At 33.4% G+C, this 17,354-nt stretch overlaps 1 non-coding gene across 1 annotated transcript; it reads right to left on the bottom strand.

Annotated features, from left to right (window-relative positions):
• Positions 1 to 8,505: 8,505 nt before the first annotated feature.
• Positions 8,506 to 8,624, bottom strand: LOC149484171 (5S ribosomal RNA). Its single transcript, XR_016316457.1, has one exon. It is a non-coding gene; the product is annotated as a 5S ribosomal RNA (ribosomal RNA).
• Positions 8,625 to 17,354: the final 8,730 nt, after the last annotated feature.

The following is a 17,354-nucleotide window of genomic DNA, read 5'->3' on the forward strand; positions in this document are numbered from 1 at the left end:
ATGCTATTCGTAGTTACGAACAAGAGTTTAATATTGACTGAGAAAGTGTATAATAAACTGAGATTTTCATGCTCAGTATTCTTAGATAGTTTAATTATAATTAATTATTGTAATCTTTTGTACTTGCTTATATTTGCGAAATAATTCAAGCTGGCTTAATATACAAATAACCAAACTATTCAGCATGACAAGGTTATTATTAAGTATTATTTATTACAGACTATATTGTGAATTATGGAATATATCTGAAACTAATATTATAGAACCATTTCAGCTCTAGTACCTCTTAATGGACGCAGACAAGCTTTGAACTGAAATGTTACTCGACATATTATTTTGTAGAGAACATTCAAAAGGAAATTGCTTTTCATTTTCACATAATCATTTATGTAAATGCTACTAACTTTCCGTTAAAAAAAACCTTTGCATAGTTCCTTTCTGAAAACCTATCCTTTGTCCTTTATCAGATCTCGAGCTCTATGTACCAAATTTCATCCAAATCGGTCTAGTAGTTAAGCCGTGAAGAAATGACATACAGACAGGTAGAGTTACTTTCGAATTTATATAGAAAATAATATAATAGATAGCATATCTATTATATTATTATTTTATATTTAATAGCAATTAATAATAGTGTAACATCTCATATTGCATGAAGTGTTTTAGTTCTCAATAGTTGTTTAAGTGTATCGTATTTGCCCTAAATCTAGTAGAAACTTGGTTGGTCTTCAAACCTGAAATTTACTAACACGTACTAACTAGTTATTCGATATAGTGTTTATTTTAATAATACCTACATAGTTCTGAAATGGGTTCTTAGTAATAAACTTGTCCTACTAATATTATAATTAATGCAAAAGTTTGTGAGTATGGATGGATGTTTGTTACGCTTTCTCGCAAATACTACTGAACCGATTACAATGAAATTTGGTACATATGTAGGTAGCTTAAGACCCGGAATAACTAAGAAACTACTTTTTATCCAGGAAATCCCAGATGAACGGGAACTATTCGGGCTATTTTTTTTTAAACGCAGGCGAAGCCGCGGTTGGAAATATAGTAATGAATATTCTAATTAACAACGCAATACTATTGCAAGATAATATTATATTTTAAGCATTGCATTCTATTGGTATATTAAAAAGATAAGATACACACGTGAATCTAAATGTAACTTTTACTCAGACCGCCCATCTTTAGATACAGTGAACAACTTTTACAATATACAAATTTATGTAAGATAAAGCTAGTACACTACTTTAAAAACTAGTAATCCTTTGTATTATTTTCTTTACGTTTTTCATATAATAATAATTAATATTGACTATTGAAACATGGCTATAAATGTATCTATTTTTCCGGCATCCATGTGCGAGATGGCAGATATAGAAAAATCTGATCCCTTCCAAGCGACCTAAAAGCAATTTAAAAAAGCTTATGGACAAATTTAGAAAAAAAAACATGAAAATATTAAGCTCAGAAAATAATGGAGATAATAACATAAAGCTTAAAATAAGGGTAAATATGAAGGACCTTTCAGTACTAGACAAAAATAACTTTAAATACCAGTAATTGTCTAGTTTCCATAGTGATGACTTTGCTTGGTTTAGGATTACATACTGTTCGACGAAATGTTCAGAAGTACTTTTCTTTTATTTTTAGCATTTAATCGTAATTTAACGCAAGTCAAATAAATCTTTGACTTGCGTTAAATTAAAAAATCATAGTCTACATTTTTTACGACCTCTAAGTAAAATAATCAGACGTCTGCAGTGGAGATATGAAACTACAGTCTAGCAGACCAGAAAACAAAATCCTTTCAAGAGAGAGCCCAAATCGTCCAGTAAATAAATTAAATAAAAGTACCTGAATCGTATGGCATAAAGATTTTGCAATCAATATTTTCAATGCGGTAAAAAGTGGCTAATACCACACCTCGCCATAATATTATAAGCTTGCAAGTTTCGTCTCTATATTTAATTACCTATACAAATACCACGTACTAGTTTCTTTCTACAAATTACAATTATTACAGTATTAAATCGATAGATAAAAAAGAAAGACCAACAAAAACACTTTCGCATAGAGGATAAGCATATTAGCAAGGAAAAGATACAAATTAACACAAGGCTCACGTTTTTGCTACAGTTGACAGTTTCTGGACTGTTCCATTAGTGGAACGGCACGAAATTTCCCGCCAAAATTTCTCCGTTTGCGCCCTAGCCTGTCGTTAAAGGACTCTACCCACTACAACGTATTATACTATGACCGTAACAGGAAGGTAATAGACAAAAAAAAATATTGAAAAGTATGAATGAGACTATGCCCAGCGATCAACACCGTTACGTGCCATACACGGAGCGTCAATAATAATTATTGTCGTCTAGAATATTTTGAACATAGATACGGTTATAACGCTCTAGTGGGCGTAGTACATTGTGTTGCTTTCCCATCCCAACACATTCTTTTTACGGTATTTTTATGATAAGTTGTAGTTGGTAGCGTTCCTATTTATGATACGTTGTAATGAGTGAAGTCCTTAAACGTACCATCTGACAGACGGGCTTCGTAAATAAATGTATCTGTCATGAACGTTTTCACCTCGTATTTTAGCATCGGTTATGATCATATCCGACCATTTGGCTCGGCAGCCAGTTGTTTTAGCTGAAAACATCGCGTTTGGCAAATAAACTAATGAGCCGGTCACAGTCCGGCCGATATTAACCCAAATAATCAGACGATTCGCTAACATTTGCAGCATACGCGTAAAATGTTTTTCATTCCCTCTGTCGACGTTTATTTCATTTCGTTTTGTGAAATTAATTCAGGTTTATATTATTTGGTATTTATTTATCAGTGCATAATAATGAGTGTGTTGAAAATTTTAAGTTTTGTAGGTTTAATCAATGAACTGGGATAAATGCGGGAAAACTATCGATACATTTTATAGGCTCTACTATATCCTATTACTTACATAAAAGACAGAGGCTAGAGTACCTAGTAGATTTATTAATATTCATATCTATCGTAAACACCATGCTAAAAGACATATTGACAAAACAAGTATGTATTCGTAAGTTTTGAAAAATACATAGGCGTTCAAAATACCAGTTTCGCTCACCAGAACACTGCATTATAAAATACAAACCGCCTTTAATTATGCGTAGCTCGATTTTAATTGATTTGCGTATAGTTTTCCGTTGCGAAAAACCGAAGCCATATAAATGTTTCTCACGTCTTGAAAATAACTAATTGCAAAGAGTCGGAACATGTGGTGTGTAGAGCTTGAGCAAGCCATAGCGGGCTGAACTAACGAGAAAACTTTTCTTATAAAATCTCCCTATTGAATATTAACATGTTCTTTATAGGCTATAAAAGAGGACGAAGTGTAATCGAGGTAACTTGATGTGTTAAATTTATTGAATGAATGAATGAATGAATGAATGAATGAATGAATGAATGAATGAATGAATGAGAACTTTATTGTACACACCAAATTACAGACATTACATAAAATAGAATACACATAAATTGCACAATGGGCGACCTTATGGCTACAGAGCCATCTCTTCCAGGTAACCCAACCAAGGAAAGCAATGACAAAAACAACGAATACAGGTAGGTGGTGTATACTGAAGCACTGAAGCAATAAAAAGATAAAGAATAAATAAATATGTATAATACGTACTAATAGATGAGAGAAAATACATAAATATATAAGGTCATCACTTAATTAAAGATATGTAGTAATTAAAAAGCAAGTTTTTGAAAGCATCAATGGAACTCGCTTTGCGTATAGCTATTGGTAAGTCATTCCATAGTCTAATAGCCTTCACTGTAAATGAGGAATTGAAAAATTTAGTTTTATGTATGGGTACATTAAGGAGATAAGTATCACTGGATCTAAGATTTAATCCGTGGTTACTTGCGTACTCAAAGTTGTTTTTTAAGTAGGGTGGGGTTCTGGGATCGAATAATATTCCATACAACAGATGCAGCACATGAGCATCCCGGCGATATCTGATAGGCAGCCATTTCAGCCTGCGACGATAAGCAGAGACATGGTCATACTTACGCAACCCGAAGATAAAACGGATGCACAAGTTCTGAAATCGCTCAAACTTATCGAGCTGTATCTCAGTAAGGTCACAGAAACTGACATCGGCGTAGTCGAGGATAGGGAGAAGGAGTGATTGTGCTAACAAAATTTTGGTCGGAATCGGAAGAAAGTTTCGTAATCGCTTAAGGGAGTGGTATGCCGCAAATAACTTTTTACTGACATTTTTCATGTGTTCATGCCAGGAAAGTGTAAGGTCTATATGGACACCGAGATTTTTGACAGACGGACTGTAAGGGATCTTAGTGTTGTCAACGTAAATGGAAGGTAAATTATCCCACACGATTTTAGACATGAACTGCGGACTACCGATAATAATGGTTTGCGTTTTGTGGGGATTAATTTTAAGGCCGTACAGCTTGCTCCACCTAACGATAAAATCGAGATCAGTATTAGTTGAGTTTATGGCTGTAGGCAAATCAGACAGAGGAAAATGCGTATAAATCTGAAGATCATCAGCATACATGTGGAACCGGGATGAGATGTTGTTCGTAATGGAGTTAATGAAGAGTGAAAAAAGAAGAGGAGAGAGGACGCCGCCTTGTGGTACACCTGCAGTCAGATAACTCCAGGATGAAATGGATTCATCTAGCTTTATCCTCTGCCGGCGACCATACAAAAAGCTACGGAACCACTCTAACACCGAAGCAGAAATATTAATAGAACGCAGCACACTCAGAAGTACGTCATAGTCAATACAGTTAAATGCATTACTAAAGTCAAGCAAAGTTAGTAACGTGAGCTGCTTATTATCCATACCTAACCGGATGTCATCAGTTATTTTTACTAAAGCAGTAGCCGTACTATGCCCGGGGCGGAAACCGGATTGTAGAGGATTGAGTATGGAATTCGAGTTTAGGAAGATACTTAATTGGTGATGGATAAGTCTTTCAAGAACTTTAGAGAGGAAAGGGAGAATGGAAATAGGACGGTAATCGGACAGTGAGCTAGCATTCAACTTCTTTGGGAGTGGGATAACATTTGCATCTTTCCAAACTTCAGGGAATGTGCTGGAAGAAATAGAGTGGTTAAGGATGTTGGTGATAGTAGGAAGGATGATGTCAAGGATAGGAACGATCATAGCACGGCTAATGTTATCACAACCGACAGCTTTAGAAGATATGGATAATATGTTCTTCTTAACATCGCATTCGGTGAAAGGTGAAATGTTGAAAGGTTGTTTAGAAGAAAGAGGTAAGGAAGAAAGGAAATCAAGGGTAGCCTGTTTATCGACACTGTCAAACAGAACGGGAGGAGTGGAAAAATGTGTATTTAACTGGTCGATATTCAGGTTCGTAGACGAGGCTTTAGGTTGTTTGCCTACTCCAATCGTTTTGAGAAATTTCCATACAAAACATGGGTCACCATTTTCAATAGATGTATGAATATGGCGGCGCTGTGCATCCCGGCACACAGTATTGCATCGATTCCTCAGTCTTATATACCTCTCCCTCGCCTCATCAGAAGGACACGATTTTAATTGAGATTTGGCTTGGTTTTTTAAATTTAGTTGCGATTTAATTTCCTCAGTGAGCCAAGGTGCAGGCAAGTGTTTAAGCTTCACTGGACGCGCTGGGGCATGGATGTCGTACAGCTGCGTAAGAAAGGAGTTAAATAACATTACTTTTTCATTAAGGTTCTCACAGCATTGTACAGCATTCCAATCCATCTTAATCGCATCAGCACAGAGACCTTCATGATTAATACGACCAAAACTTCGATGCATAGCAATTTGGGGCTTGGATTTGGGGGGACGGAGTTTGTAGGAAAGGAAAATAAGATTGTGATAGGAGAACGCATCTGCTGCACACTGTCCATGCTTAGAGATGAAGTCTGTGTTGGATACAATTATAAGATCAAGCAAGGAAGGTGCACAGTTAGGGAAATGATGCGTGGGATTAAGAGGGAGGATGTGAAGATTATAGGAGTCTACAATGGATAATAGTTTATTAGAGCGAGAGTCATTTTTTAGTAAGCAGGTATTGAAGTCACCCATAATTATGGTGTGACTGTAAGAAGGAGACAAATTTAGAAGGAGATCATCGAAAGAAGGAAAATAGTCAACGGAAGAGGAAGGACTGTACATAACACCTAAAAGAATTTTAGTGTGGGAAATGCAGACCTCTAGGATAAGGTATTCGATCGCAGCTGCAGGTGTGGGTTCTGGCGAAGAGCTGATAATAGTGAACGGTATGTGATTGCGTAAATAAATAGCGACACCACCTCCGCCCCTGCAGGCACGATCGTTACGTATCAGATGGAAACCGGGTAGGGAGTAACAGGAGGAAGGTAAGGAGGGCTTCAGCCAGGTTTCTGATACAAGGATAGCTTGAACATTACTGGACTCGAATGAGGCTAGAAAATCAGTGTAATGTGCCGGAATGCTCTGCGCGTTAATATGTACCACATTAAAAGTTTTAGAGGTTGCAGGAAAATGATTATCAAGTGACATATTGAGAGGAGGAATTTATTTATAGGTGAACTTCAACATGGAATTTTATATTATGTAGCTTACTAAAATTTTCCAAAGATTTGTGGTAGTTATGAATTTTATAGGTTGATTATGATTGTGAGAAGTCTGGTCGAATATTTCTTGAAGAAAAATAAAGCAAATTTTATTCAAAATGTTTCATTACTTCATCCATGAAAAGTAATAAAAATATATTAATTACCTTTTTGCTCATTATTACGTATTTGGGAGCATTTTAATTTTAAATTTTTTATCCAAATATGTAAAACACAACATGGAGAATATCTATACGACTTAAAGAAAAAATACTGTTCCATATTGGTGTTATATGGCATGAAATATATTACTACCACTTGTAAAAATACACCTATAATTACAAAAAATAAAAATTAATTAAAAATGTCTTTCAAAGTTCAACCAAGTTCTCCAATTTTAAATATAATTTGCGGTAAAGCATGCGTCCCTCCTTTAGAAGAAACAATTATAAAATTAAACAATGATTCAAATCCAATAACGCGTAGAAACCAGGATTAAACTTTCATGAAAGGCATACACGGAGGTTTGCGCAGATATTGTAAAGTCAAACGCAACCTACAGCGCTTTGTTTGCTCTCAGGGTTTCTAGAATTGCCCCAATCGTTAGAAATTGGGCCATTCATTCATTGGACATGCGTAAATCCGGATTAAAATATACGGCGTACAAATTGGCAGCTCTCTACGCAGTTTGTGTGATCCATCTTTGTAATTGGTTTGCGGCTAGTGATATTGTCGGATACTATTGATTGATTGAGTTTTTTGATACTTTTCGTTTGCTTGTGAGCTATTTTTAGATCATAAGATCAAATAGTTTCTTGTTAATAGGTGTCTCGACAGACCACAGAGCAAGGAGGAAGGCTGTTCGAAACATCTTGGTTCTACATTAAACGCACTATTTGTAATTATTGGTCACAGCTTCACGAAGGATCTTATGAATGAAAAACTTAACCCATTGAGCCTCAAGTGGCCCGATTGGTCCACGACACAATAGATTTTCTATTGTGTCTGTGGTTCCGGGCCCTGAGTTATTAAAAAACACACTAATGAAATAAATGACAAGTGAACGGCATTTTTTATTATTATTTTATAGGTACATGACAGTTCGGTCGAAGACAGGACAACGCCTGTCGGGTCAGCTAGTTGTAACATAAAAACGCATTATTTATTGTCTCTATAAAACTTTATATATAACCAATAAATTAAAGAAACAATCACAACTAAAATACATTCTTAGCACGAAATCATTAACGAAATTATCTATAAGCTGCGAGTCAAACATAAAGCTCCAACTTCATACATATTCATCCATAGTTCGAAACACATTAAAACTTCACTTGACTCACGGAATAATTCAAAAGAAATTTACTTAAACGAAGAACAAACGAAGTTCTAATTACTTGTCAAGTTAAATAAATAATTCAAAACAATTAGAAGATCAGACGACACCGCCTACATTATTAATTTACGGTGGCGTAAATGGAAGGGTACCTAATTAGTTTTGACACTTATATAAGATTTATTATATTTATAAAAATACGCTCTTTATTGATGGCCTGGAAGTTTAGGAACGAATTCTTTAAATCCACGGAAAAGAAAGATAGAAGAGTTGGAGCTTTTACTTCTAGTTAAGTTTCCCTCCTAATTAATTTAGTCTCAACGAATTCAAGGAAATTTCGTTTCTTTTTTTTTTTAATTTTTCATTGATGCACCGTTACAATCAGTTTTAGCGTGAATTTTTATGGTTATCTATCCAACAAAAAAAATAACTTTTCAACTCGTACCGGTTGTTCCGAAAATTAGCGCTTTTAACAACCAATCCAAAAAATAAACTAAATAAATAAAAATCAGCAATTGTGTGATATAATATGCGAAAAAGGGCAAAAAGCCAACATCACGCGGTGTTCCCAGGCGGTCACCCATCCAAGTACTGACCGCGCCCGACGTTGCTTAACTTCGGTGATCGGACGAGAACCGGTGTATTCAACGTGGTATGGACGTTGGCGATAATGTATCTGAAATTATTATTTGTATTGTTACGGAATAATCGCCTGTACACACTTAACGATTACACCCTGTATATAAAAATGAAACCCGTTTTCCTTGGTCCACGCGTGAACAGGTAGAGCGATTTCGATCATTATTTTTTTATAATATTCCTTGAAGTACGAGGATCGTTCTTATGTAGAGAAAACGTAAATATGTACCACTGGTGAAGCCGGAGCGGACCGCTAGTAGTATATAGAATAGCTAGAATTAATATTCACTAAGTAGACTTAATATTATGTGTACTTGCTTGCTTACGCTTGACCTAGTTCCAATTGTCTAGCTAGTAAACTTGAGCTATGTAATACCTGTATTGTGCGTCATATAATATTTTTTACCTATTTACACACAAAGGAGGAATATTATATAATTTGTTGTACAGATACCTTTTTCATCTAAAAATATAGAGAAAATACATGAGTAGAGCCATTTTAATATTTTATGGAGAAATAATTATAAATTATATTTCGGGAAATATAATATTTTCAACAAATTCTCAAAAACAAATTTAAAATAGAATATTTTAAAAGGGAACCACTGTATTGTAAATGAATGAAAGATGGCAAAAGAGCATACTTTAAAATGCTTAATATACCTAACTTTAAAATCACTATTAAATCACATAGTCAATACCTACAATATAATATAATATTTGTATTCGTAGAGGAAAAAATACTCTCCTTATTTCCCATTTTCAAGGGACGCAATGCTTAAATGTATTTTTTAATTCTCATAAGGGAACTGTCTTTCTCTGACATGATGTAAATGAATCGTATATGACTTGCAACTTTCATTGATGGATTTTTAAATGTCTGCGACACAGTTATGGCGAAGGTTATTTATGATGCGAACCAAAATTTTAGTAATAAAAACTTTGGTCACGTATTTATTTTTATCCCTATAAAGTGGTGTGGTAACAATAGATTGCCGAATGAGGATGAAATATGACGTAAATTTCGCTAGCTGATTATTTGCAGGAGCATTTTTTTAAGCTATTTATTAGCTTCTATCGCGGGCCTTGAGCGCGGGGACCGAATCGAGAAATTCCGTAACGAAAAAACCTCATGCTCCCCACTCCGACGGGCTCGGAGGTGTGGCTTGAAGGCATGCTATGCAATAGCTTTACCGCGGCAGTCCCCGAGTGCCACACGTCTTTTTATAGTAAGTAAGTAATTTATTACAAATTCCATAATAATTCGAATCATTGGAGTATAACAGTATGACGATGTAAGCTTTAAAAATTCATTCATGAAAACAGTGTAAACATATTATTATGAAAGATCGCTCCTTAAAAATTACAGTATTGATTTGTACGGAAAACAACGTAGAATGTGTATTAAAATACTTGAAACGATTCGTCATTTTGGAGAAGGGGAGTATCCCAGTAAAAACCGACACGCAAGTCATTTGCTTCGAACATATACTTAACGAAAACATTAGAAGCTTTATTTGAAGAATGTTTAGGTTTTCGTGATGTCTATGCTGTTATTACAAATTATATGTATACTACCGTACTTCTTGGTGTAAAAATAATAATGAGGAAAGTCATTATAAGAACAATTTGTTAATGTTAACAATTGTACTGCTTCATCATTAAAAATATTCTATATTTTTAATGATGAAAATATGCGTTTTAAATATATTATAATAATCAACATAGTTTTACAAAACATGTAATTAACTTGACGATTAACACATTAATACTAATATTGTAAAGCTGAAGAGTTAATTTGTTTGTTTGTTTCCTTCAACGTGCTAATCTCAAGAACCATGGGTCCAATTTGAAGAAACACACAACACAAAACACTGTTAGATAGTCTATTTATCGAGGAAGGCTAAGACCAATAGGAGCGGAGCAAGCGGGTAAAACCGCGGAGCACTGCTAGTTAATTCATATAGTATTGTTTGTTGCATTAAAATATTATAGAGCAATATCAAGAAAAGTAATTTGCAATAATATTTTGGGCTTTCAGCTATAATCAAACGCGAAGTACAATATATAAATATACATTTCCATGGAGTATTCTAGAGCCAAGATTTCCACAGAGACCTTCGAGTCTTTTTCATGTGGTTGATGAATAACATTCATATTTTCATAATCTGTAAATGCAAGAGATGATCTCGTTTATACAGGCGTAAAATAATTTGAAAGAAAAATCAGCGTATTCTTTGAAAGATAGATGAAAAATTTTACAAAATATATTTGGTGCATTATTTGTAATGGTAGTATCTTAATACTCTCCGATTTCAAAAAACACGACAGATTTCGGTAACTAAAGTGCTGTGATTTTGTGATTTCAAATATAGTTAATAGTCGATATGTAACTAATTAATTTTTAACGTATATTTCACAATGCAATAATTATTTGGTAATATCATTAAATTAACAGAACAAAACATAAATTTTATTAATAAGCAAAAGCGAAATAAACAGACAAACCGCAGCAAGCACTTTAATTACAAATTGGAAGTTTCCGTTTTAATAAGGCTTTGAATGTTTCCACTTCTATATTAAGCTTTTGAATGAATATTTGTGTGTGGTTATAATTGCCAAAGACTGCATTCAATTTAAAACATAGCTACATAGTACTTATTTTTATATTATTGTTGTTATTGTAATAATTATTTAGTAGTAAGTAGTAATATGTGACCACCTCATAAGTACAGTGGTTGATACGTGAACCGGGAATCGAACCCAAGACCTCACGGTTCTAACCGAGAGGTCCTGGGTTGGGTGGAGACGAAGAAAAAAAATTTCTCAGTCTGGCAGGACACAGAAAGCTGATCACCTACTTATCTCTAAAGAAAAATCAATCAGTGAAACAGATGTAAGTATGCAAAATGCACCCCACTTGGGAACACGCGACTTCACTTTTAAGTAGTCATGTATTTAATAAAACCACCATTAGTTGTTTGTTAAGTTGTAAGTATTGTGATAAATATTATAAATGCTAATATACTCGAATCCATACATTATAATATTGATTCTTATAATCAATCAAATGAAACCCTACATATTTTTACCATAGAAAGAAACAAGCAATCCAATTAATTTATTTCTATGATTCAACTTAAATAAGGATGGTACTGGCAATATAGAAAACGGTAGAGAAAAATAAATAGAGCATATTTATTTTATTATTATTTATAAAAAGTAAAACTTCTAAACATCTGTACCGTCACCACTCCCAAGTTTTTCCAAACCTTTCAGAGCTACTATGAATTCGAATTCTTATAGAAATCTGGGGATGTTATCAAGTGACATCCTTTATACCCTCATCTCACTTAATGTAATTGAGTAAAAGGTTTCATAAGATGTGGCTTGTTGTGGATGTTTTTAGATTGACGAAGGGTTATACATTATTTATTACAATGAGGCAAAAACAGGCGTCACCTTGTATATGAAAGAACCTTTTCCATTTGTAAATTTAGAATGCTTTAGTTTGTACATACTGATCATTTAAAGTAACTAAGTTTAAAGTAATTGTAAATGTTGTATATTACACATTTTTCTAATTAAATTAAATTAGTATTAGTAATACTAATATAACAAGTATTTAAAAGTTCTAAGCATTCGACAAACAGAAGTTATAGATGCGATTTTAAAAAGGAATTCATAATATTGAGAACTATGCCTGTATAGACTTACGTATTTCCGAAACAGCAGAGCTGAAAGCAACACTTTCGAACCTGCAGACAATTTTCGCTCTTATCGCTAAAAGGATAGAAGCGAATTAAAATGCAAATTTAAATATCAAGCCTTTGTTTGACAAACGAGGAAGAGGTGACTCGCAAATTTATCCTGAGTTTTTTTACACCTAGACCCGCCGTGACAAAGAGCAATGATAAATTGCGAAAGGGGTACGTTCGGAATTTTTCGATTATGGCAGAATACTGCTTATTTATCAAAAGATTAATATTTTTAAAGCGAATTTCACATTTTTCACTTGAACACCGGATTATTTAAGCCTGGTAAATGATTGGAATATTAAAATGAAGTTTCTCCTACTGATAGAGATTGCTAACAAATTTCTCGGTACTTTGCTGATCATAACCATTTATTTCATTTAAATGCATATTACGCTTTCTTAATTGCAGCTGTTGTAACGATGATTAAACTAATTCCGAGAAATACTAGAAAGTATGGAAATATAGCTCTTTTCTACTTTGAACTATTTAAATAGTAGAGAGCAGAATTGTTTAAAATTAAAAATAATTGCCACGATTGTAAATAAAATGTAACGACTTCATCGCACTAATTCCATTACATCCATGCATAATTACAAAAGTCCAGAGCAAATACATTTCGGTAAAACAATATATGAATCTATAATTAATGTTAGGATCTCTAACGGTACTCAAACCTAGGTAATGCGAAGTACAAATTATGGTAAAATGGACGAGAGCTGTTCTCGCGAATTTGGTACGTATTGTCGAAGAATAAGGATTATAATAGCATGGAGTGAAATGCCAGTATTTATGACGTCGAAGTTGAATATGCTGATCATTGCTTGAATTCTTTCTCTCTATCAGGGTTTATTTAGATTCTTTAATTTCAAACTACCTTCATGGCCTTTGTGATCTTTAGATTGGATTTTGCATATCTATCTTTAAATATATGGATAATATTTTGTTTTAGTTCTAGCCAACTTTATCTAACTTTAAAATATGTATACATATACCACTGCATAATATAATTATAGTCTTATTAGGAGAAGAGTAGAACATGCCGTATTCTTCAGCTGTCGGTCATTTTATGAACTGCCTGGTAGAAATGGGGACAGGAAAATGATTTTACGGTTAAAAATATTAAAAATTTGGCTTTAAAAAGTAAATTTGAAAGAATACACAGAATAATTTACAAATTGTGCACAATTCATTAAATAAAAAAACATTCGAGTTCTGGAAAAACTTCCACTTTAATAAACAATAAGGATAATTTCGAACTCCAATTTGTTCATTATTCATAAACAATATCCAAAAGAATCACGAAATGGAGCGTTAAACGTGTATTACGCAACACAGTATAGACGTTAAAGAAAATTGATACCCATATCACAGCTCAAGACGGAATATCTAAAATTAACAGGCCGTGTGTCATGTAATTTAGTAAGGGTAAATCTACATCACTCTATACAATGGCTGTCCCTTATATTAACTCAGCGAGGATTATATGAGACGGTCTTAACTATAAACTTAGGATGAAGTGTTGCTATTGATTAAATATTACGCAACGTTTTGAGGGTTGGCTTTTTATGGTAGTGTTTTGGATCAAGATATTCTTAGTCATATTATTATGAAAAAGTTACTCTGTCTATCAGTAAAATTCATTTGAAGAAGATGTAATTGGTAGGTGAAGTTCAAGTCTTGAAAAAGGACGTAGGAAGTGTCTTGTCGTGACAACAAAACTTGATAGTGGAATACAGAAATCTTATCTGTACAGCGATTTTCGTGCAATAATTTGACGGGCTTTAAACAAATCATCAGTTTTAAAGATAGTATTACTTATACATATAAATATTAGCATGGTTGCATAAACATATGAATAGGTGTAATGTTTCTGATAACTTGTTAATAGCCAATAGATTTAGCAGATATTTAGGTAGCATTAGTGTTTCGCAAATAATAGTTTTGCATACGAAATATCAAAATTATTATGTGCAAAGCCCAACCTTGCTTATTAGATTTAAAATTAAAAATAAGTACACTAGCCCCTCTACATTTTTTGATTTTCCATCATAATCTTATGATTTAAAATCTTTTTTATCCTGATAATATTTATGTTGTATAAAAAAGCTTTGATGTATTCAGATTGGTATAATATTTTTGTAATGTTCAAATTTCTGTAAGAGTAATGCTTTGTGAATTGTAATGCTTATGCTTATATATTATTGTTATACTTATTACATTGTATTTCCACAGATGCTGAATGGTACAAGGAAGAGTGTAAAAAGAATGCGTATCATTTTAAGTCCCTGAAACATAATACGACGCAATAAAAAATACATGCTAACTGAACGATTGTCTCTACATGTCAACACCAGCGTTGTTGATATTCCTCAGCTTGTTACTACAACGATATTGCTTTCGATTCGATTTGAAAAGGAAAAGAAAGCCGCTTTGTCATGTAACGTGTTATTGATTCGGAAAAAAATTCAAACACTTCAAAGGTTTTTTGTTATTTACGGGTGTGCGCCTGGGTCTCGAGAGTTCATTGTGTGGTTACTTGAAAAGGTTTTTGTAAAACAACCGAAGGCGCTTAGAGATATTGTAGAACGTTCATTCATACAAATAATGGAATTTCAGAAACCGTTTCGCTTTTCCGCCTCTCACAGCCAAGTGGAGTCCAATTTTCTCGGAAGCCTCCGTATCAATTATTTCCACTCTAATTTACCTTTAAGATCTATTTCTGGATTTTAATGATAGGAAATTTTTGTAACGCAAAAAAAAGTTTTTGGCGTTACAAAAATAACGATGTAAAAGTCAAGTGACATTTTATTTTGAAACAAATGATCAGATTTCTGTATATTAGCCATTAACTTGTTTAACATTTAATAATATATTCAATATATCACCAAGATTTGATACATTTGAACCACAACAATATAAAAAGAAACAAAAAATCAAAACGGTGACGAAATTAAAATGCATAGTTTCATTAAACACATAAATACGCAATCACCACCACGGAAGTTCTAAATTATTACCACCATTAAGCTATTGTTGGTTTAATCTACATTATAATAAACTTACTCCCTTTTATGACCGTCATTACGTCCATAGAAAAGTGTCGAGTCACCGTAGCTCTATTTAAATAACTTGCACGCAACTGTCTTAAAGATCGATTGCTAGTTTTGTATTTTTGTGAGCAAAGCCTTTTAGGAAAGTTGGAACAAGGGATTCGCAATGCGGTGAAATGTTTAGGTCTGCTGTAATAAAAACGGCTCTCAGAACGAATGTTTAACACCTAATAAAAAGTAACAGACAATGCGAATTCTTGATTCTTGTTAGCATGACTGGAGTATTCTGTTTTAATTTGTAGTAAATTTTATTTCGTAATAAATGAACACATCTCATATTTTAGGTATTTTTTACGAATTTTAACACTTAGATTGGTCAGAATTTTTCCAGACTTATAGCTTTACTATCGACTTCTAATAGAAAAGTTTTGTAAGCTCTGATTCTTAGGATCTGTACAACATTTTTACTACATCTAAATCTTGTTTAAAACTTGTTTTCTTGCCCATCGTGGATAATTTCTTATCAAACTCAATTTTCAACACTCTACACTTAATATAGAGCCGGTTGGAGATCGACCTTCACCAACCTGGGAAGACGTATTTTTGAAGTGAAACTTCTATAAGTGCGTTGAGAGTAAAATTTCAAGGTCGCGTCATGGCAATACCGTCACGTCATGGAGTAATGTGACGATTTTGGTAACTTTGAATCTTGCCAAATAAGTTTCTTCAGTCTGACTTCTGACACGTGTGCTCGGCACACACGCTCTTTTTTATGAAATATATTTTATGAACAAATATCAAGAAGCCTATCAAAAACTGTCGATCGCCCGAGGTCTCCTCTATTTCAAGAACGATACGCTACGTATCTAAATTAGTAGTGTACTAAGTAAGTACTGCTCTTATACCTCTTAACATAGGTACTTAGGTTTCTGGAATCTGCAGGTATAACAACCATTTATGTACACGTGCGATATCTTCAAGCTTCTTTCTGTTGCTATTTCTATGAACTCGGTCACTTTATGTTTATTATCTTTATAATATAATTAAAACATCTCTACTTCTTGAGACATAGTGTTGATTGTCTCTTCCTTAGTATATTTTTCTGTTTTTATTGAAATTCTATTACTATTATGAAATTATTAATTATTAAATATGTTTTGTCGCTATTTTACATAAATATTTCAGTTTGGTTATGGGTTTGGCTTAGAGATGGATTTTAGTCGAGAAAATTTACCGAATGTAAAGTACATAGCCTGTTTGAAGTTTATAAGTGAAACCACGGGCTTAGGCTGATATACATAATTGTCGTTTATTTAAAAATACGTCCACCATCTAACTTCTTCAATTTGCTTTAGGCGTACCAAGACTTAACCTTAAAAATGTTTGACGACCTTTACTCCACATAAATTGACACAACAGATGAAAGAAAACAATTTAATATCCCATTTATAATGTTTACAACGTTTAGACTGGTCACACCTGTCGTCTGAGTTAAGCTGAGTCCACGCTCTACCCAATTTGCTTATGTAAATATACTGTTTCCCTCTCACTTTGAATAATTCAACGCCCAAAGCGAACGTTTGTCCTTATTCCTCTAAATTTTTATGTAGAAAGCAATCAAGTGGATATAACGAAATGAGTCGAGAATGTTTGGCAACTTTTAATCGTTGTTGTGGAAGTTTTGATGGAAAATTTTCATTGGAAATTAATGTGGTTAACATTTTGAATATTATTATTTGTGTAAGTGGAATTTGATGAATTTTACGTTACATGTTTAAATTGTGAGTGGATTTCATACGAAATATGAAGCGTATTGTAATATTATATATAAAGTACTTACCTAATAAATTTAATTACACCTCATTCCTTTAACTGAATGAATGCGTTGAAAGCCTCTGCAAATGTGCAGTGGTAAGTGAAGTCATCTGTTTCACTGATCTATTTTCTTT

Source organism: Colias philodice, chromosome 12, assembly GCF_061535455.1.
Source record: "Colias philodice isolate Cphi_HAF_F1 chromosome 12, ilColPhil1 Martin Lab GWU primary, whole genome shotgun sequence".
Classification (NCBI taxonomy): Eukaryota; Metazoa; Arthropoda; class Insecta; order Lepidoptera; family Pieridae; genus Colias; species Colias philodice.